This window comes from Schistosoma haematobium, chromosome 6 (assembly GCF_000699445.3).
Source record: "Schistosoma haematobium chromosome 6, whole genome shotgun sequence".
In the NCBI taxonomy this organism is placed as follows: Eukaryota; Metazoa; Platyhelminthes; class Trematoda; order Strigeidida; family Schistosomatidae; genus Schistosoma; species Schistosoma haematobium.
In genome coordinates, this window is record NC_067201.1 from 19,570,895 (window position 1) to 19,592,919 (window position 22,025).

Genomic DNA, 22,025 nt, shown 5'->3' on the forward strand with positions numbered 1-22,025 from the left:
AAGTAAAAAACTCCAAGCGAATATAACTTCACCCCATTGCACAAGCAAATGGCTAGCAGAACTCAGTAGCTAAGTAGATAACGTGATGGAGTTTGAAGCGAATGGTATTGGGTTCCAATCTCAGAGTGAACATCAACTGTGAGATGTAGGTACATCCAGCTGACGAGTCCAAAATCGGACGAAACACTCGTCCTGGATTCCACTGCTAGCCACTATTCATTTTCGAAATCTTCTGTTTTGTCACACCTATAATAAAGCTCAATGGTTACTCAGAAAAAAGACCCATAATTTTAGTCAATATTGATCAGTAAAACATACTAACGTTTAATATTATTTGTTGTCAAATCATTTTTTGTAAAGAATTATCTACAACCAATTGTTCTAGTGTTTCGATCAAATAATATAAACAATGAGAGCTTCAAATGAATAGACCAACTGAAATTTATTTTATTAAGAATTTTAAATCCAACTTCAAACTGTTCGATCTTGATCATTGTAGAGTATCACTACTTTTAAAGGGAAAGTGTAGCCCAAAACTAAGTATAATTGTCTCTGCTTAATAATTTAGTTATTTGTCACTATTAATTCGAGGGACAATTTCGTAGAGAACTAATAAAACATCATGGCTTATTGTGACAAATACGTGTGACTTATATAAAATGGTTCGCTTTACTGAAAGAACAAGATCACATCGGGTAAAGGGTAACAAGGTAAAGTGAGGCACTACAATACATAGCCTTATACTGTTGACGGGATGCTTGTAACCAGTATTTAATACAAATTGACAGTTGGGTAATACAGGACTATACAAGCACATAAAATAATCTAGTTTTTAAGGTTAACTAATCATCCATATATAAGATTAAAAACCACTTAAGTCAGTCAGCTACAACGTAGGACCAGGCACATATGTACATCGGTCCAGATTGCCATACCGCATCAGCACAACAAGATGAACACCGGATTCATAGCAGTGGTTAGGTCAAAGGTGGTAATATATAAGAGAAAGATTGCATATAGAGATATAGTACAAGAAGAAAAAATTGGTTCGTAGAAAGAAAGGTATGAAGCGATTTTAATCTCTTAGTCTAAGGGGGGATAGAGAGTGCATACACCGACGTCATTGTGATCGATTCTGAGCCATGTCACAAAGAGTCTCCAACCATCGGTTACGACAGTCACGCGGACCCCAACCAAGTAGTCTGCATCTACCAACATGGCTCAGACTAGAAGTTAGTGACTTCAAGCACTGGTGCCACGTTTTGGTTTGGCCGCCCCTAACTTTCTTCCGACCATCTCCAACACCGGGTAGCATTGCACGTCGTGGTAATCGGTGTTCAGGCATACGTAACACGTGGCCCAATCATCTCAGTCGATGAAGATTTATAACCTCATCAACTGATTTACCATCATTCCCTAATACCCTGCGTCTAACCTCACTATTACTTATCCGGTGATCCCAGCAGACGCCAGCAATATTTCTAGGGCATCTGTGGTCAAGTACTAGTAGCTTACGAGTATTTTCTACTCTTAATGGCCATGTTTCGCTGCCGTAAATTAAAACAGAACGAGCTGCCGCGCAGTATACTCGCCCTTTTATTGATAGACGGATATCTCGCCTTCGCCATAGGTGACGTAAGTTGGCAAAAGCCAATCGAGCTTTTCGAATCCGTGCTGAGATTTCGTCAGACACTAACCGATTAGGGCTTATCAAACTTCCAAGATAAGTGAAGTTGCCAACGCGTTCGACTACTTCACTCCCTATCCTTAGTTCAAGTGTTGACGCAGACCAGTCCTGAAGCAGCAGCTTGCATTTAGAGGGAGAGAAGCGCATTCCAAACATTCTGGCATTGTTGCTCAGTGCTACCAAAAGACTCTGCATTTTGTCAGCGTCTTCACCAAACAGGACTATGTCATCTGCATATTCTAAGTCGATAAGTGGACCTCCTGGATGGAGATCAATACCCAAGAACTCAGTCGACGAGAAAGTTATTTCCATCAGTAGATCTATGATGAAGTTAAACAAAAATGGAGAAAGTGGGCAGCCTTGACGGACACCACTTGAGGTTGCAAAAGTAGATGACAGTTCGCCATAAGCTCTGACTCGACTAGTAGTGTTCGAGTAAAGAGCCTTTACAAGGTTTATGTACTTCTGGGGTACGCCTTTCAATGACAGACACTGCCACAGAATCTCGCGGTCTACCGAGTCGAATGTTACTTTTAAGTCGAGAAAGACCACCATTGTCGGACGCATACTTATGCCTGTGTTCTAGAACCTGACGAATGGTGAATATGTGGTCGATGCAGCCACGACCAGGTCTGAAGCCAGCTTGGTTCTCTCGTGTTTGCAGTTCACGAGTCTTAGTTAGGCGTCTGATAATTATCGAGGCCAGTATTTTAGATATTATATTAGTTAAACTAATCCCTCTTTGGTTGTCACAGGATGATTTTGACCCTTTCTTATATATTGGGACGATAAGTGATTGTGATCAGTTAGATGGGATAACGTCTAACTCCCAGATCTTAGCTAAAATATTAGTCAACCTAATCGCTAAAATTGGACCACCATCCTTAAAGACCTCTGGAGCCAGTCCATCTGGACCAACTGCCCTTCCTCGTTTCAGATTAACTATAGCCTTTTGAACTTATGCTAGAGTTGGGGGACCTACTTCAATGTTCCATTCACACTGTCTGGGAATGGTGGGTAGTTGTAGAGTATCTGAAGAACAGTTGAACTGTTCTCTGAAATGTTCCGCCCATCGTTCTAAACGTCTGGACTGAGAGCAGATGAGAGTATCGTCTTTTTCCGATATAATCTCACTTACACTTGACTTATTAATTTCAGTTTCTTTTGTTAGTCTGTAAAGCTGTTTTGTGTTCCCTATAGTCGCCGCCTTTTCCATCTCTTTTGCTTTCATTGCCCACCATTGCTCACGGTCGTTTCTCAGACTTTTTCTTAACCTAGATCTGATTTGTTGTCGCTCTTCATCATGTTCGGAACCTGATGGGACGAGTTTGCGAAAAAAAACCCACTTAAACGAGATAACGAAGAACCGAGTGAATCCACTGAGTTCTATATTCCTGTTTATTACTCTAACGATAAAAGTCGTTCCTGGTTCGCTTGCTGCGTTAGTCTTTCTTGAGCTCTGATTCAAATAATGGGTATTCTTGTTTTCCTACATATATTTACATGCATGAAGACATGTATTTGGTTACTGAAGTCATTTTAATGCATATATATATATATATATATATATATATATATATATATCGATTTGAGGGAAACAACATTGATTATGATTTCTAAAAGTCTACTGCTTTCAATAGTACTAACCTAGATAGTCAGTTAGAGGTTTCGATATTTTGAAATTATTTTCTACGTCCAATTATCACCTCTGAGATTAGTTTTTCTTATACTTAATGTGAATCATATTGACTTAAAACAAAATAATCTGAGACTAGCTAAAACAAAAACCAATTAACACAGATAAGTTACTGAGTAGTCATTAACTTGGTGTTTGTTTATTCCCTTGGTGTTACTCAGATTCTACCGATCACAGTTAACTGTGACCAATAGTTTGAGTAACTCAGCGCAGATTGTTTTGTGTTTTCATGTTGAGTGGTTAGATTAAACAAATATGACAGTCGTTACAATACGGTTATAGTTCAGTGTAAATATCTTGCTTTGACAAGAGGTTACTATCAACCCATAGAGTAAATTCTGTACTTCTGAAACTGGATGTTACAGTTTTAAATACTTTAGAAATTATCAGCTACAGATGGTCCTTATTGACAAGTGACAATCAGCATGAAGTCTAATTTCAAGACGTCCCATCAACTTTCTTCAGTCAACTGACAGCTTACCATAATACATTCAATGTAGAGTCACTTTAAATAATAGATACTCAGCAACTTAATCAGAAGGATCTGTTTAATACCAAAGACTAAATATACATGAAATTGATTACTATTTAGTGAATACTTATCTTAACAAGGACTAATTAGGAATTATCAGAGATAACCTGTGCTATATGGACAAAATGAACATGCTACGTAGTGACTATGGCAAACGTTTTATGAAAAGACTCTAGATGTAATATAGGACACACATTATGGAAATCATTAAACTGCATCATAAAGCAAGCCCTAGCATAGAATCGTTAAGGCTAAAAGAAAAGGGGTAGACCAAAGAACACATTGCGTTCAGAATTGCAAGCAGGGACCAAAATGATAAATAGTATTTGGTAGCACTTGGAGGGGAGAACTGAAGACTGAGTTGGTTGGAGAATTTTTGTCGTTTCCCTATGTTTCACGAGGGAAAACAGAAATAAGTAAGCATAGCAAATTTTAGAAATTATCAACTAACAACACACTCACAGAATACATTGGGAGACAGCTAGTGTGGTCGCTGAGATACTCAAAACAAGTGTATTCAGTCTTCCAAGATTCTTAGACGCTGTGATATCTAGATTCATGGTCTACTAAAATGGTTAGGTAACTTGTTCAGTTCTCTTTACGCTAAATTGTCCATGCAGCTCATGTATGAAACGGTAAGTCGAACATTTTAAATCACTTCACAAAGATCTCGTTAAGTACTTTATTCAAGGTAGTTTTAGAGATATTTTTTTGGTGCCAACGCTAAGTTGAATACTGGAGTATACCTTTCTACTACTATTGGAAAACATCTATTTCAAAATTGTTGTCAGCTAGAATAATATCATTGCATATCTACAGCTCTGAAATGCAAAGAGCTTACAGGACAATCTCAAAACAGTCCATCAAGCATTCAATTTCGCAATGCAACATCAGATAAAGCCATGAAAAGAAATCTCTATCAATGACCGACAATAAAAGATTAGTATACTCATTTCTATATCTTTATTCAACAACAGTATAAGTGAAATCTAATTCAACACTTGATTCATAAAAATGAAATAATCTATACTGACAAAATCTCAGAGAGGATAATTTGAGGTCGGTCGCGGCCCGGATAGCTCAGTGGTAACCTTTCTGACTGTGAAGTTGGGTGACACGGGATCGAATTCGTCAGAGAGCACCAGTTCCCTCAAGATAACAGGTACACCTTGCTGACGAGTGCCAAGTAGCACGAAACCCGGATACGGGGTTTTCTGTCGACTACCTCCAACCATCATTTACGATAATTTGAATTATCAGTGATCGATTGAGGAAAAATTAATATCTGTCAAAGTTCACGAGATACCATGTTTCACCTCTGTGATTTTGTATTTACCAATTTTACTGATTTTCTGTACCTAGCTACATTGTGGATAGGGAAGCTTATTGTAACACTTTTGAACGTCATTCTTTATGATTAAGAGAAGAACAAAAAGAAATAACAAGGAACACTTTTTCCTCACTTTTGATTGATACCTAGTTACAGAATTAATACTAAAGTAGCTTTAAAAGTTATCTGTCAAATCTCAATCAATCTTTCTTATACTTTCATGATTTCACCATTTATATAATTTGGAAACTTTAAAACTTAGTATCAATTAAGTTTCACCTTTGGTTACAAAAACCTACTACGTAACCTATTGAGTAACACTTCACAATGCAATAATGCACAATGCAAGCCTGTTACTCCTAATGGAGCATAGGCCCCCGACTAGCATTCTCCAACCCACTCTGTCCTGGGCCTTCCTTTCTAATTCCATCCAATTCTTGTTCATTTTTCTCATGTCTATCTCCATTTCCCGGCGTAATGTGTTCTTTGGTCTTCCACTTTTCCTTTGGCCTTGAGGATTCCATATGAGTGCTTGTCTTGTGACGCAGTTATTACGTAACACTGATCATCTATAAATCAGAAAGTTTTTCTAAAAATTTTTTTATATTTTTCCCCGCAAACAGATTTTACTGACTTAACTCATTAAATGTTGTATCGATTTATTGTCAATCTTTGATTATTTTTATAGAATAACACTGAAAGAACAATATCTTACTGAATGCTTACATATTTGTACTAACCTTATAATAACTTAATTCGGTTTTTAATTGACTAGTTGACCATTGTATCTATCATTTATTGTGAAATAAGATTTTTAAACAAGCACTAATTACATAACAATTACTAATGTTATATGTATTGTAATAACTTTCAAGATAATTCAACTAGAAGGATATTGATAGAGATCGAGTATACAGAATAGTTAAGTCTACATCTCAACTGGAGTCAGATACCTCCGCATTTTATAATCAGGGAGATATCAAATATGTACCGAAGATGAATCTTAAATATAAATCAAATAATTATCCTAGGGATTCTTATGTTTAGAATCAGTCACCCAATATTCTCAGTATGACTGATTAACATTTATGAATCTAATTCCTCTTTTATATTGCAATAAGTATGAGTGATAATACAGATCAAATATCTACAGCTGATTTCATATAAGAGTCTACAGAATACAGAGAAGTAGTCGCTCTAGCTTCATTTTCTGAATTTCGTTGATAATAATCTCCAATTAGAATAACACTTTATGTAAAGATGAATTAGTTAGTTGTACATGATATTTTCCTTTTTATTAGGGTTCTATATTTGATTGTTTGATTATCTAGTCAACTCATGTCGACTAACAGTTAGTTAAATACTATTTCTCTATACTGACTTGGAGTATATAATACGTTAATTAACCTAATAAATAAGCAAAGATGGATAATGGCTAGTAGTGGAATCCAGGACGAGTGTTTCGTCAGATTTGGGACTTGTCAGCTGGATGTACCTACATCTCACAGTTGATGTTCACTCTGGGATTGGAACCCATTCAAACGCCATCACGTTATCCACTTAGCTACTGAGTTCTGATATCAAGGTAATAAGCATAGTATGCACCTATGCCAACAAGGGACTGATCAATTGCACTCCTAAACATCAATGGTAAGATTCAAGTAAAAAATACTAAGTGAATTTAACCTAATAAATGTTGCCTTAGTGAGTGCCTGCGAAATTCCACACTTGCAAATAGAACTAAGATCATTTTCTAGAATTATGAATTTTAATTATTTAACAGTATGCTTCATTGTAAACACAATATGACAACACATAAATAACAATCGCCTAAAATAATGGGCATGAATTACCAACAAATTAACAAACATGGGCTGGGATTGACATTTTGTTTTGCTATACAAAATAAATTATTTACATAAGCAAAGTTTTAGTCTTTACCAGTTAATTGTAGGAAAGAAGAGTTGGAATATGCTAACAACCAGATTATAGATTTATAGTAGACAAATAAAGGTGAAAACACTAGACTATCTTTAATAAGTATAGTTGAAGAGTAGTTGGATCAATTAAGCTCTTTATTTACACAAACCCACATAAACAGTTTAGGGATATTCCACTTTTCACAATTTTAATCTAGTCTAATAAACATGTAAAGTTCTTTTAACTCCTCTTAAATCAGGCTTGAAAAAATGAAAAACTGGAACTCTATGAATATCCAACGAAATTAATAAACCAATGGAAAGTCAAGAAAAGGTTTGAAACCTACTACTTCAAAGAAAAATTTGAAGATTTCTGGCTACTGGAAGCCAATCAGCAATATATCTTATGCAACTGACAAACACTATATCAATTAAATATTCTGATTCATGTGAATATAACCTCAATCCATATTTATTCAACATACTAAATATGTGATAGACACTAGTTAAAGGTACTACATTTTCTACCCTGAGTTAAAGTATCATAGCTTTACTTAAACATAGAACTTTAATGCTACCAACACGTTAGAAAATTTCACATTTTGATCCTCACTTGTTGATAACAACTGTTATAAAGACATGAGCCTGGATCTCATTCAAAGTAAATAACCACTGATGTCTATTGGTGCCTATCAACTTAGAAAATTTTATTTATTTATTTCAACAAATAAATATTAGTACAAGGCACCAGCTAGATATGCGCCATACAAGTCACTTAATTTGTGTGTGGGCTGTGATATTGTCTGCGTACCCAGACCAAAACAGGTGGTTTCCTTAGAGGGCCACTCTCGGAGCCTTCGACCTAAAGGTCTGATTCACAAGACAGTGGAGCAACGTAAGTAGATGAAGTCCCATGGTGGCCGGTGACCAGCAATAAGTGCATATGCCATTTGTTTCCTTAAGATCCTGGAGTCCATGTGCACCATTGATTCGGAATGAGGGTTTTCCAACTCCCCTGGGTGAACTCTTCGTGTCCACCAACCTAGTTAAGGCACCGGACATTTACTTTCCGTCTTCTCGATTTCTTAAACAACAGTAGTGACACAAGAAGGTAGTGAGTAGGAATTCCCTGATAGTGGCTGTATACGTATAGCCATGTGAGAGCATTTCGAGAGTGTGAGCTAACTCTCCCCACCCTCAGCCGTACCAAGTCATTTGGGGGCATTTTTATAGGTTTTTACAGAACATATATTCTATACTTGCACTCATTTCCTTCAGTCTTGCAAGAAGTGATTTTGTTCAATCTGACCTTTCTTTAGGTTGCATTGTACACACAGAAACATTTTCTACTCATTATATATTGTCATGATTATTATCTTTGTTCTCTACTAATACGATGAATATTCAAAGAGGTAATAGTGTATAAATATTTTGTAATAATCATAACAGTTACTATGTCAAACAATATCCTCCAGTCAGGGCATAACCTCTTTGAAATCTAACTATTGTTCATTATTTTATTACTTCTGTCAATATTTAGATTGTCTCTTGACCATAAAGCAATTCGATTTGATTTAAGACTAATCTAGAAATCAAGTATTACTGAATAGCTTAGTCAATAATCTATTTGATTTGATAATCAGTCGAATTATAGATAATGATTAAGGGGAACGCTGTAGTAATAGTGGATTGATAAGCCTTGGATAGCGAAAGAGGTTAAGAAACAGTTTCAAAACGTTATTCCGTCATATCAGGAGAATATAGGAAAGTGATACAATCACACCACTTCAGCTTCAAGAGAATCTACTAGGAGTGACAGGTAAATGCGTTAACAATACCATCTTGAGATGGGATTTCAATAACGTGGCCTCCGATAATGATGAAGAAAGGTCAGGTATTAGTTCTAAGGAAGGTCTACCGTTGTTGTATCTGGTAATTTTCGAGAAAGTTGTCTTACAGCCATGCCATCCCAAACCATGTAAATCCAAGGTTACAACCACATACCGGAAACCCAGGCTGATATAATTTCTGAACCATTTGCAATGCTGTACGTCATCTATTTGAAGCAGTTAAAACTTAAATGAAGTCAAAAGGGTTCAATCGTTAGTTCACTTTATAAAACTGATGATAAGCATTTTATAAATGAATATCGTCTAGTCAACCTTACTAGTACTGTGCCTAAATTGGTAGAAAAAACTTTTGATCGAGGTTGAACACGATCTTAGACCAGATCTTTCATGTATGACTAATCTTCTAATCTCAAAGAAAGCCTAAACTGGAGCGACAGATAGAAAGATCCCGTGAGCTGTAATCGTTATATATTTTAGTATAGCCTTCGATAGTATCTCTAACACGGATCTTGGAGTAAAACTGGAAAGTCACGGAGTTATACGTTAGATTGGTTATTCAGAGTTAGGGAGAAACGTATCAAAGTAGACGAAATTTGATAAACAACATGTGTGTGACTCCATTTGGAATTCGGGAGTAAGCCCTGTGAGCCCTTGTTTCATATATGAAGCGGATTTGCTAGGATGAGTTCGACAGCGAGGGATCCTTCTGGTCTATTTTATCACGATACACAAAGGTATTACAGTCTAATTTCAGCACCTTTCCATAGGTTAAAAGGTGGCCTAATGCACGCTTACCATATTTAGAACAGAGATTTCAGCATTAAGTCGACTTTCCTCATCCTCTGGTCTCGCGGTGACTAACTGAAAATATATTCTCAGAAAGTTTAGAAACCAAAGTCATAATATTTGGATTTGGGGTTTCGTCTCTTACGTCGAGTCGTGGGTTAATGAGATTCTCTACAGGAACACAGAGGACATTTGTCTATTGTTGATATGTTTAGAAAAAAGATTGGATCATTATGGTGTTACAGATCATGTGGATTAACATAGGTCACTTTTTAATCATCCAACTTATGAAAATTGTTTGATGACGACAAATTTTGTACGATCAATTTAAACTAAGGTTCATGATTACACGATATGCATCCACTTTTCCTGAAGGCATATCCAAACAGTCAGAATCACTTTTTAGAAGGAATACATTATCTTACTAGTTTTGATCTTATCAGACATACGCCGAATGAGAAGTGATAGATGCAGACGAGCTCATAAGAGTTTTCAAGATTCGTCAAAAAATACTAATGATTGAAAATATAGAATAATTTTCTGAATACATAATTATCTTTCCCAACTGATGTTTTGGCTTTATTCAAATTAGCAAAGGGGATCAATTGCATGAGATTGATTTCCTGGGGAGATACGTATCCGTATTTATGGATAAATAGTAGATATGTTTTCTATTAGATTAGCCTATACAAGATTCTTACTCACTTGTGGTTAACTCACATAAGTAGCTGATTTGCGAAAGGATATAGGAAGCGTATACACCATAATCAGACTAGAAAAACCGTTCAATGCAACATTACACTTATCTATTACCACTGAAATAGGTTTTCCGTCGAATGACAGTTTAGAACAACATATATAAGTGAACAATATTGTTTTCGATTAGATCCTTATAAGGCTTTACTCTAATATACAGTAATATTTATATGCATATACGAAATTATTAAACCAATCAAGGTAGTTTATAAGTCAATGATAACAATGGAAAAGATTACGTAATAAGTAAAATGTGAAAAGTACAAATTGATGGTGTGACAACAAGTGCATTAGTTTTGATAAGCAATAATAATAAAGGTTCATATCAATGTTACATAATCGGAAATAGGTCAATGATTAGAAAAATATAGAAACTGAGATAACAATTATAAAATTATAAGATGACGTAATAAGAAATGTTCAGATAATTGGACCATGAAACGTATAGTTTAGAGAAAATAAAGTGGTAGGAGGGTGTGAAGAAAAATAATAAATAATTAATAATTATTAATAATTTATTATTATAATTATTTATAAAATAATAAATTACTGTATATTAGAGTAAAGCCTGATGAGGATCTAATCGAAAACAATATTGTTCGCTTATATGTGTTGTTCTAAATTTACAATATGGGAATATTTCGAATGACAGTTCACTAAAATAAAGCGATAATAGCGAGCAGTATCTGAATGTAAATAAATCATGGCTGTTTGCTTAAGATCAGTAGACAGTTTAGTAATGTCATCCTGAGTTTGTGGACGTTTACTGCTGAGGAGTCTAATACTATAGTGAAATAACCATCCAGTGCTTACAGGTTTTCAGTGGTGGTCTAACTCAGATCGGCTTACAACTTCAATATAATTCAGTAATCTCCAAAATCTTATACTTACAATTATAACTGTGTTATATTACTGAAATCAAGAACTCATCCAAATTAGATAATCACTGAAAATTGGAAGTACCGGAAGACTGTTTCGACCTAGTTTGGGTCTCCACAGTAGTGCGTGTCCACAATCTCGTCACAGGTGATCGAGCCCTGAACCATCAGTGCTGTGCACACATGCTTAAACCCTAAACCACTGAGTCGACGTTCAATCATGTACATAGCTGACTTCTATCAACCCACAATTCTATGCAATCATGGTGTCTTACAAACATTCAACATTTCCTGGGCTATTAATTATGCATGTTTCTCAATCTAGCTCATCAGCAGTATAAGGCATTAAACTGACTAGTATTACCAATTAGTATTGAGTTACACATCGAAATTCAATAGTTTAATATTACTATTGTTTTGGGCTTTATTCAAATCAATAGTCTTTACCAAGGCACATCTAGTTAACTCTACGATAAGTCGTCATATTCATATAGTGACAATATACCCAACCAATTACATATCATAACAAAAATTAGGTAAATGAAATTTCCACAAAATTTTAAAGATCGGGTTGTACACTTTATTCGACTGAAACACTTTATAAAAATGTAACATACTTCCTCTACTTCAATTAAGGACATACAACCTACCTTTAAACTAAAGTAAATTTAATTGCGTGTGTTAGTAACTGGTCAGTTTACAAACAAAATATCAAATAACCTTGGAATTTTTTTTGGATTTAGACATTTCCAATAATTAATTGAAAATACGATTCAGTAATTAAACTGTGCTTGTTACTGAGCGTGTAGAGTACTGAATTTCTAATTACGTCGACCTCAGCTATTGTCAGTATAATTATCTCTATATTTATTATTCACAATTACTGATATGAATTTCAGTATACATATAACTTAATAAATCTTATTTATTAATGCAATAACAATGTTAATAAATTACTGATCAATAATAAATCTTGATCAACTTATGAAAGGGCCCTCAAATGCCCTGGTACGGCCAAGAGTGGGGAAAGTCAGCCCACACTCTCGAAATGTCCTCATATGGCTACGTGCATACAACCACTGCCACACAAGTCCTACTCACTGCCTTCTCGAGGCATTACTGTTGTTTGCGAAATCTAAAGAACGGAATGTGAATGTCCGGTGATTAACCGGTTTAGTGGATACGGAGGGTTTGAATAGAGAAGTTGGAAAACCCTCATTCCGAATCAATGGTTCACATGGACTCAAGGATCCTAAGAAAACAAATGGCATATGAATCAATCGTTGGTCACCGGATACCATAGGACTACATCTTCTGACGTTGCTCCACTGTCTTGTGAATTAGACCATTAGGTCGAATGCTTCGGGAGTGGCCTCCTAAGGAAACCATCTGTTTCGGTCTGGGCACGCAGACAATATCACAGCCCACACACAAATTAAGTGACTTGTATGGCGCATATCCATTTGATGCCTTCTTGCACTAATATGTATGTGTTTAAATAAATAAATAATTGAAAAGTAAATGTTATTGTATTCCTTTTAAATGTTTAACATAAAAGGAGACTTAATTAGTTACAATAGAATTAGCACAGGTTAGCTAATGAAAGATAAGAAAAAAACACTAACATTATAGTGTTTGATCTGACTTCCAATGACTCGAACTAAGGTTTATTCTAAATTTAGTTAGTTAATCAATTTTTCTCGATGATCTTTCATTACATCATGTGAGATAGCATCATTGTATAGAGTTAAATCATACCTGATCTGGAGGGTTTATGCAAGAGATTCCAGCCAGCTATCTTCGTTTCATGGAAGAAATGTTCCAAATAAATAAACTTGGCAGCAAGTGAGGACAGATATCTAATTGCAGTTCAGTGCACTGATTCTGAGGCATGCTTATTTTACGAAACGTATGTTATCAACTAATGGACTGATAAAGGCATTGTAGATGGAATATGGTTGGAATTCGTGATAGAGTGCTACAATAAATGGTACCTAAAAGCCTACCGATTAAATCACCATTTAAGGCATAATTTATTATCAGTAAAAGTGATCAAACTCTGTCTGAAGCTGTTCTAGAGTTACTACCGCCCCAAAGCCCGGGAAAAGAAAGAGGGTTTGGCATAGGGTCGGCAACCCAATCCCTCAGAAAAAAATGTTGCTAAAAAAACGCCAATCAGATTAAACAAATTAAACCATATAAACTCTACCCTCCAAGTTAAAAGAAAAAATATGACGCTTCATGATGAAAGCCAAAATTCTTCGGAGGTCACGAGGCTGATGCCCCATCTAACAACCGAAGCCGCAATTCTTATAGGTAAATGGAATGATTGGACAATGTGGGAAACCGGGAGAATCAATCAAATAACTGTGGAATTGAGGAGATACAAATTAGTGGTGATGGGAATTAACGAAACCTATTGGACCCGAGCTGGTCAGCGAAGGCTAGATATGGGAGAGATGTTACTATACACCGGTCACGAAGAGAAAAAATGCTCCATACACTCAAAGACTTTCTCTGATTCTGTCAAAACAAGCACTTATAGCACTCATAGGAAGAGAATCTCATGGATCCAAGATAATCAAAGCATCATTCAAAAAAGGAGTGAAGCACGATTAATGTTATTCAATGTTATGCACCCAACAATGATGGCAACGACAACAACAAATATCATTTATATGAGAGGCTGAAATCAGTCATAGAGAAGTGCCCAAGAAAGTTTCTCACAATCCTGAAGTGACATCTCAACACTAAAATCGGAATGGACAACACCGGATATGAATATACCATGAGACGACATGGACTGAGAGAGAAAAATGAAAATGGGGAGAAATTTGCAAACCTATGTGCATTCAACAAATTGGTCATAGGTGGCACAATATTTTCGCACAAACGCATATACAAAGCTACATGGATCTCACCGGACCACAGTACGGAGAACCAGATAGATCATATTTGAATCACTAATGGATCCAAAAGGTCAGTGGAAGACGTGAGAATCGGAAGAGAAGCTGACATAGTTTCAGATAACTACCTATTTGTGACCAAGATGAAACTGAAGCTAAAGAAACACTGAACAGCTGGGCAAACGGCAGTACAAACACTCAATGCAGACTTCGCGCGAGATACTAGCAAACTCAGCGAATTCAAGATAACTCTCAACAACAGATTCCAAGCCTCACAAGATCTACTCAATGGAGAAGAAACTATTATGGAGGACAACTGCAAAGAGAACAAAGAAGCACTAACTTCGTATCAGGAGGTACTGGGCATCATCATAACAAATGGATCCCTATGGAAACCCTAGACAAGATCCAAGTAAGGAAGAACAAGAAGACAGCAACTGACAACAGTCGGACGAGAACAGAGACATTCCTATAGATGTTACTCTACCAACGATCGGAGAAATCAGGATGGCCATCAGACAGATCAACAGTGGGAAAGCAGCAGCACATGACAATATACCAGCTGAAGCTCTGAAGTCAGACATTGAAGTAACTGCAAATATGCTTCACATTTCTATTGAGAAAGGTTTGAAAGGAAGAACAAGTGCTGACGGACTGAAAATATAGACACCTTATCAAGATAACAAACAAAGGAGATATGAGCAAATGTGTGAACTACAGAGGCATCTCACTCCTGTCAATACCAGGAAAGGTTTTCAACAGAATGTTCTTCAACCGGATGAAAGACTCAGTAGACGCCCAACTTCGAGATCAACAGACTGGATTCCGTAAGGATCGGTAGTGCACAGACCAAATTGTGACACTACGGATCATCGTTGAACAATTAATTGAGTGGAACTCAACACTGTACATCAACTTCATTGACTATGAGAAGGCATTTAACAGCGTAGATGGGAGAACACTATGGAAACTTCTTCGACACTATAGAGTTCCTGAAAAGATCGTCAAAATTATCCGGAACTCATACGATGGACAACAGTGCAAAGTCGTGCATAGAGGACAACTGCATTTCAAGTAATGACCGGGGTCAGACAAGGCTTCCTACACTCTCCCCTTTTCTTTCTTCTGATGGTTGACTGGATTATGTAAACCTCCACATCTCAGCGGAAGCACTGAATACAATGGACAGCTTGAAATCAATAAGACGACTTGGACTTCGCATATGACCTGGCCCCTCTATCCCATACACACCAACAAATGCAGGTCATCAAAACCAACGCAGCAGCAGCAACCTCTCCATCAATAGGCCTCAACATACACAAAGTGAAAAGCAAGATCTTCAAATACAACACTGAGAACACCGACCCAATCATACTTGATGGCGAAACTCTGACAAATGTGGAATCGTTCACGTACCTGGGAAGCATCATCGATTAACGTGGAGGATCCGATGCAGATGTAAAGGCGAGGATTGGTAAAACAAGGTCAGCATTTCTTTAATTGAAGAACATAAGGAACTCAAAACAACTGTCAGTCAATATCAAATTGAGAACCTTCAATACGATCGTCAGGACAGTTTCACTGTACGGAGCTGAAACGTGTAGAACTGCTGCAACCATCATCAACAAAGCAAAAGTATTTATAAACAGTTGTCAACGCAATGTACTCAACAGCCGTTGGCCGGATGCCATCAGCTAAAGCCTACTGTGAGAGATGACAAACCAGCTTCCAGATGAGGAGGAAATCAGGAAACGACGTTAGAAGGGAATAGGACACAGATTACGGAAATCACCAAAAACTGCATCACGAGGCAATCCCTAACTTGAAATCCCGAAGGAAAACAGAAAAGAAGACCAAATAACACACTACGTCGGGAATCGGAAACAGACATGAGTAGGATGAATTCCAACTAGAAATTGCTGAAAAGGATTGCCCGTGACAGGGTTGGACTGAGAGTGCTGGTGGAAGGCCTATGCTCTTCCACGAGAGGTAACAGGCGTAATTAAGTAAGTAAAAGCAATCAGTTATAAATTTCTCCCGTCAGCCTTAACTAAAAATGGTAAGTTCAAAAGTACATCTAGTGTTAGTAAAGCCCAATTTATATTTCTTTAGTTAAGATCTTCAAATACTAGGAAAAATACTAAAATTATTCGTTAACCATAGTTCAATTGTTAAAAGACAGATAGTTAGAACCTGTCTAACAACAAGTACACTGTTTGTCCTAATAGTAAAAGATGTGGTATCGTAAGAGATCGTATTCAAAATAACTTAACTTCATACAACATATATTTAATACCAGGTGATTGTGTAGTTCGATGTTACTAGATAACAATAACAATAGAAATTCTGCTGATATTTTAGGTTGTTCAAGAGTCCACACAGAAGACTATAATGCACATTACCTACTGTAGCGGACAGGAAACCGAGCGGGGGCAATCGAATGTCCTTGACACGACATTACAGAACATCTCACTAAAATCTGAGATCCATACAGTAAATAGTTAATTTGCAAAATATCAATCAACTTAACTGTTCGTTTTGCAAATAACAGTCCATCGACTCAGCTTTAATTGTTCATGGATTTTCAGGCCAACTACATTACGTCCCTGTTCTTTCCCTTTTGATCTTCTATTGAAATACATTCCATTCCTAACTATCTTTATATACTACTTATGTAGATATAAATAGCTTACACCACATCTACTACCCAATTAGATTTTGTTTAGATCACATGCTTATAAATTTGTCTCATACATTAATTATATCCACTACCTAGTAGAATGAAACTAGTACACTATAAACAATTTAGTTGAAAAAGTTAATGCCTAAGGCACTTTTTTTCTAATTTGGCAAAAAAATACTGTAATTGTTTCACAACCCATTTAGTACATCCATTTCAAGGACACTTACCTTTTAGATAAATGTTTTTTTTATTAGTTTAATTATCCCACTATCTTTTTTCTCGTTACCTACCAAATACTTTATTGGTGCATGTGTTAATGACAGTTTAAACATTTTTTTTACTTATTTCATCTTCAAATTGTTCTAAGTGTTTTGATTGTGATACAGCAATAATTTGATATAGATAATGCTGAGTATGATTTCTAACTCTCTAGAAATCTAATAGTTTATCATGTATATGTAAGTTCTCATGATATTATCTTTCGTCCCAACCGTTGTTGCTACATTGACGTAGTGGTCGGGCTGGCCTATCAGGACGAATCAATTGAGCTATACTGGCTGGAACAATCATTCCTCAAAGTCCTATCATACCAGACAGGTAAGTTGGAGAACGGTAAGACTAACCTCAGCAAACCCAAGGTCCGTAGGTGAAGTCGTACTGCTAACTGTACAGAGGTGTGGTAGCAGTAAGCTGTTTCCTTCAGACAACCAGCATAACAGCGATGCTGTCTTCCTACTAGGAGTGGGGTGGGGATAGTAAAGGTCGACTCCGAAAATGCCCACCTCGTCTTATCCCACGGATATTCGTCTCTGGAGTTAAGATCTCACTAAGTACGGAGCTAATACGACGATTACCAACAAAATGGTCATGTGTGACCGACCTCAAGCAGGTGTCCCTTGGGCACTGCGGTCACCCTCTCAGGTCACTAAGACCACCTCTAATCCAATTCCCTTCTCGGATACCTCCAGAAGAACCCTTCCATTGTGTGGGCAACCGGGAAGTGATAACCGCCCTCATACCTCTAACAGCACTCAAGATTTTATCTTTCGTGAATCTGATATCAATATTCCTATCAAAGATATATATTTCACTCATTTAAAAATTAAATACGTTTATGAATTTATTTTTTATACTGGCACAGCAACATATTCTATATTCTATCTATTTACTGAATACATATTAAAAACATGATATTAAATTATATTTTGTTTACTATATCAAAAGATATTAAAATTCCTTTCAACTTGTAATCCGGCTTAGTATTCTAATTGTCAGTAAGTCGATTATGACCAATGTAGGACCTAGCACAATTGTACATTAACCTAATTTGTCATACCACATTAGCATGCTATGATGTCGAAATAATGAATAAGTATTTTATTCATAATAGTACATTTTTCACTATGTATTACAGCGGAAATAATAGTTACAAAATGCTTCTTATACAAAATTTCACTCTCTCTCTCTCTCTCTCTTGGTATACAGCCACTTGATGCCTAACCTAGTTTATCTTATCTATCCATTTAAGTTGGTCACACGATGTTATATACCTGAACTCAGTGGTGTCGATTGTTAATCCAGATATCATGTATTAAGATTCTAAATCATCCATTAATATAGAAAGATTCATGTATGACATGTTTACCACCATTCCATGAACATGGTTCACAGCCCACTGAATACATTTGGATATAATGACCAAGTTCTACCTAACTAAAGACTTTTGCTATGAATAGCTAAAGCTTTAAGTTTGAATTTTATTTGTTCAGTGGTTCAATTGAATTGTTTTTTGAAGTTAACAAGTCCAGAAAAGGATATGCAGAAAGATGAAATTTTATAATGAATTCTATTTAAAACCATCTGATATATGAATACTTAGTATTTTACTGTTAGATGGCTAGTGATGATCACTAGTAAGTGAATCGTTAATCAAACTTTATCCTTGATGTTACTTTTTAGAGTGTCTGCCGCATAGACATGAAAGGTAAACATGAAAATTAGTACTAAATGTCTCTCAGAGTTACGGTGAAAAGGAATAGCAACTATCGAACTTGTCAGAACTGTCTGTGAGTGTAGGCTTGGCTGACCGATTCCAATTTACCGTTTTAACTGACACTATATGAAGCCATGAGTTAATGTGTCTATGGGTTGATGATTTAGTTAGATATACTATGCAAAAACTCAATAAGTTAATAACAGGTAATTATCTTAGTTCAAAATGATATGACAAAGCAATCATAGATATTCCATTTAAATGTGATTTACTTATTTTTAAGTTCAGAAAACTAAGTCACAATCGCGTAACTAGCCTATGAATCATGTGAACACTTGAAATAATTTTGGAAAACTTAATTACATAAATCAATGGCGAATGTGAATCCACTCTTTGTGTTCTCACAAATTCTTATCTTCTGAATTTGTCATGTCCATTTTTTTCTCTTTTCAAATTTATTTCACTGGATTATACTCCTTGAATAACTCTAATGTTTCCGATTACTGCTTATACTCTTACAACATCTACTACTACGGGATTTGAATCGACAAGTGCATCTCTGTGCTAATGTGGTTTGGCAACTTGAACTGATGTACGTACGAACGAAGTTCTACGTTGTTACTGATTGACTGACTGAAACTATTCGGAGTGAGTTAATCAGTTGGTATGTCAGAGAATCAAATAAAAAACCTAATGGATTATTGGTTTAGAAATTGACGACGAGGGAAGTGTATTGGAGTTATAAGAAAATAATGAAATGTAGATTAATGAATTAGTGATAGTGTTTATACGTACCTCAATGTAGGCAAGTTCAAATACATTTATTCACCAACGATTTAAAATAATTTCGATATCCTTATCTTGTATCAAGTACAAAATGTTTTAAAGGGATAACTAAAGAAGCTCAATTTTTTTTAACCAGTTGACAACTATTGAAACACATGACAATAAACTGAATCTCAACATTTTTATTTTAAATTCTCCACCCCACCCCCCGAGTTTTTACACATTACATCATAATTAGACAATGGTTGATTCAATTTTCTTCCATATAATGTTTTAGTTTTTTCAGTCTAACTTCACTTACACAGTAGTTCAGTCATATATAATTAATCTATCATTTGTTATCTTTGTTGTATTACAAAGGCTTTTTACAGAAATTTATGGGAAATAATGAATGCCAAACAATTTAAACCACTATCTCTCAATTCAGCTAACATGTTACTACCAAATGACATGCTATAACTGAGATTATTAGATAAATTTACTCAATTTATTCAATCATTGAAATTTTTGGTAGAGATTTGTCGAAAAAAAAACGAGTGTTGACTAAACTACAGAAAAAAATAGGTGTCTAACTCTTAAACCCATGAGGCGAGATCGTGGATGCGCACTGCCAAGGAAGAGTCCCATAATATGATCAAACAGCCGTCCAGTACTTCCAAGTTTTCTATGCTGGTCTAGCTTTAATTAACTCATCATCTCAACTATTGAAATTACTATAATATCCACAAAATCCCCCTCTGATACTAATCTTACTCTTGTTATTATCATCCACAGTGTAAAAATAAGATTACGAAAATGAGTTTAAATGATATCAACATTTTCATCATTTAAAGATTGACAAAAATTGACAGATTTTGTTTGAATATACTTTCTTAGTTCATTCTCTTTGCCATTATGCGATGTACACATAGACGTTTAACCTGATTTATAGTGAAGAAGTACAGTATTTTGTTATAAATATTCATGAAATTTAATTACTTCTCTCTTAAATTGATTCATTGGTAAAACTGTCGACTTCGATAAACAATAATATATTATAATCGTTGAAATCATGAGTTAATTGAAGCTAGGCCACCAGTGAAAACCTGGAAGTACTGGACATCCTTTTCATCCTACTGTGTGACTCTTCAGCAGTACGCACCCACGATCCCGCTTCACAAGATTCTAACCTAGGACCTGTCGAACTCGAGCCCGAATACTTAACCTCTAGACCAATACAGATAACTGAGGAGTCCCACAATAAGATGAAACGGTTATTCAATCCATCAAGGTTTTCCATGATGGTCTACCTTCAATTAACTCATGATCTCAACTATTGAAATAATATATATTAGATAAAAAAATTTTCTTTTTTACTTACGTATAATTCTAAATGAAGTTTATATAGTTACATCGAATCTTAATTAAAAGGAATAGATGATGAATCATTCCATATATGTAATGAAAGTACAAAGAATAATAGAAATAGAAAATAACTTGAAAGATATTGAAGTGAAAACATATTCATACTATTTCAATAGTATACTCTATAAACCAACCAATCAGAGTACTCATTTCTTAATTCTTACTGAAGGAAATACTATATGAATGAACCAATGAAATGTAAGACTTTCCAGTGTATTAATTTATCGATTTTGATTCGTGATTTTTTTTCTTATATTTATAATTAAGCAATTATTATGATTCATTATAGTATTGATTTCCGATTTGTTCTAAGGTCAAAACAAAAATGATCAAATTCGAAATGATATCGTCAGGAAGATTCTTTGATTAGTTTGATTTTCATGTAATTTATTTTTGAGCAAATAATAACACTGTTGGATATCGGCAAGTTCAGTGGTTCGAATCTCACGAAGCGACGGGATCGTGGATTCGCACTGTCAAGGAGAAGTCCCACAATAGGACAAAACAACCGTCCAGTGCTTCCAGGTTTTCTATAGTAGTCTAGATTCAACTAATCATCTCAACTATTGAAATTACTTCAATCTCCACAAAACTCTTCTTTGATTATAATCATCATGCGCTCACTACTGTCTGTATCCAAGAGTTATTTCCCGGAGTTCTAGTGAAATGCAGTGATAAGTGGATTTCAACCGGGTCTGTTGTGAGATAGTAACTTACCGAAGACAAAAGTGAATATGTCGCTCAATTTCGTGGACTGGTCAACTCATGATATCAACCATTGAAATATTTATTGACAACTATTTTCTTTCCTATGATCAT

At 35.6% G+C, this 22,025-nt stretch overlaps 1 protein-coding gene across 1 annotated transcript in view; it reads right to left on the minus strand.

The window, feature by feature from the left end:
- MS3_00008715 (uncharacterized protein) overlaps positions 1 to 21,285 on the minus strand; it is a gene marked incomplete at both ends in the record, with an annotated part of 60,178 nt that extends 38,893 nt beyond the window's left edge. The window contains one exon of the mRNA XM_051217061.1: positions 21,163 to 21,285. The remainder of the gene's footprint in view (positions 1 to 21,162) is intronic.
- Positions 21,286 to 22,025: the final 740 nt, after the last annotated feature.